We start from the raw sequence: 2,068 nt of genomic DNA on the forward strand, positions 1-2,068 counted from the left end.
CACCAAAGGGACTTGGAATGCCTTTTCTCTTTTTCCTACACTTTATACATATATATACATATGACCTGTATACTGCACGAATCAAGAAGAGGGCCGTGAAAATATTTGCAGACCCCTCGCGTCCTGGATATAAACTGTTTCAACTCCTACCGTCAAAACGACGCTATAGAGCACTGCACACCAGAACAACTAGACACAAGAGGAGTTTTTTCCCCAAACGCCATCACTCTGTTAAACATATAATTCCTTCAACACTGTCAAACTATTTACTAAATCTGCACTACTATTAATCTTCTCATAGTTCCCATCACCAATCTCTTTCCACTTATGACTGTATGACTATAACTTGTTGCTGGCAATCCTTATGATTTATATTGATATATTGACCATCATTTGTGTTGTAAATGTTGTACCTTGATGAACGTATCTTTTCTTTTATGTACACTGAGAGCATCTGCACCAAGACAAATTCCTTGTGTGTCCAATCACACTTGGCCAATAAAAATTCTATTCTATTCTATTTCCCTCCCATATTACCTTTACTATTTTCTTTTGTATTATATTTTATATTAGAAACTAGTATAAGAAAAAACGGGTAAGAAAACAACCAGAGAGCACCAAGGACCCGTCATTTCAACCCTGACCTACAAATATTCCTTTTATTGGTAACGTGATCGGGATGGATTGGGATACAGTAGGGTAAACCAGCCAGTTTCCCTCAACTGGACTTTCTTGTTATTCTTTTGAAGACGTTTTGCTTCTCATCCAAGAAGCTGCTTCAGCTCTGCCTGGATGGTGGATGATGGTCATTGACCAGCTCTCTGCAAGGAGTGTCAATCCTTCCATTTCCCACCCCCCATCCAGTCAGAGCCGGTGAAGCTTCTTCAATGAGAAGCAAAATGTCTTCAAAGAAAAAAGCCAAGTCCAGTTGCCTCCTGAAAAAGCACCTTGGATGATGGAGAATCTCTACAGACTTTTTCAGCAAGTTTCAGCTTTCCCGTAATTGCAAATAATGGTTGGAGAATAATCTTGCATGTGAACCTGGCCAATCCAACCAGCAGCACAAAAGGAGGGTACACACACACACACACAGAGATTGCCCTCACAGGGTGAGCTGACAGCTGATTTATTGTCCTGAGCAGCAAAGAAGAGGCTTCACCTGGGCAGGAAGTGAGCCAGGAAAGGAAAGGGAAAATTATAAGGTCTCCTGCCTCTAGGCAGGCGGTTGGACTAGAAGACCTCCAAGGTGCCTTCCAGCTCTTGTGATTTCTGGCTGCCAAACAACACAATGTATATGGGAAGGATCATTGATAAAAGTGGCCCCTTGCGACCAGAGGGCATCTTTTGAGCAGGCAGTTCCTGGCATCTGGGTGGGAGATCTGGGTAGCTCTGCCAGTTTCCTCTGCTAAAAAGGATTATGGTGGGTGGTGCCCTCCAAATGGGAGGGGAGGCAGTCCTGCACAGCGAAATTGCAGTCTGCACTCCTGGGTCTTGAAGAGGATGTGGCCTTGTGCCAGCAATCCTCTTTCATGTTGTGGGGGGGGTGGGGGTGGCACCCATTCAATACCTGCCCTTTAACACTTGATGAACATAAAGGGAGATGTGAAGAGGCAGGTGAGCCCTTTGGGGAAGGCTGGGGGGGGGGACAGGCTCTGAGGGGGGAAACTAAGCCACCTCTTGGCCCATAAATCTGGCTAGGAAAATGTAGCCCCCCCCCTACTCTTTTGCAACCTGGGAAGACTGTTTGGGGGGTGCTTGGTAAATGAGGAGGGAGGCTGTCAGGAAGTGGGGGCCAAGCTAGTCACATGTGGGGGGGGCACCTTTCTCTGCCTCTGGGGAGGGAGAGGCAGGTGCATCCTGTGAATAGGAGAAGCAGGGCAGAGCTGGATAGCAAGGAGGGTACCAAATTTGAAGAGGGCCCCCCTCTACTGCCCACCCCCCAGATGCTGGGAGCCTCAAATACGCATTTCTGAACTTGCTTGGCAGGGTCCATTTGTCCAGGCAGCCCACCTGCCCAGTCTTTCTTTGCGCTCCTTCCCCAAGGGAGGCCTGCAGAGGGCCGGGGGTC

The sequence above is a fragment of the Ahaetulla prasina genome, chromosome 3 (assembly GCF_028640845.1).
Source record: "Ahaetulla prasina isolate Xishuangbanna chromosome 3, ASM2864084v1, whole genome shotgun sequence".
Lineage (NCBI taxonomy): Eukaryota > Metazoa > Chordata > Lepidosauria > Squamata > Colubridae > Ahaetulla > Ahaetulla prasina.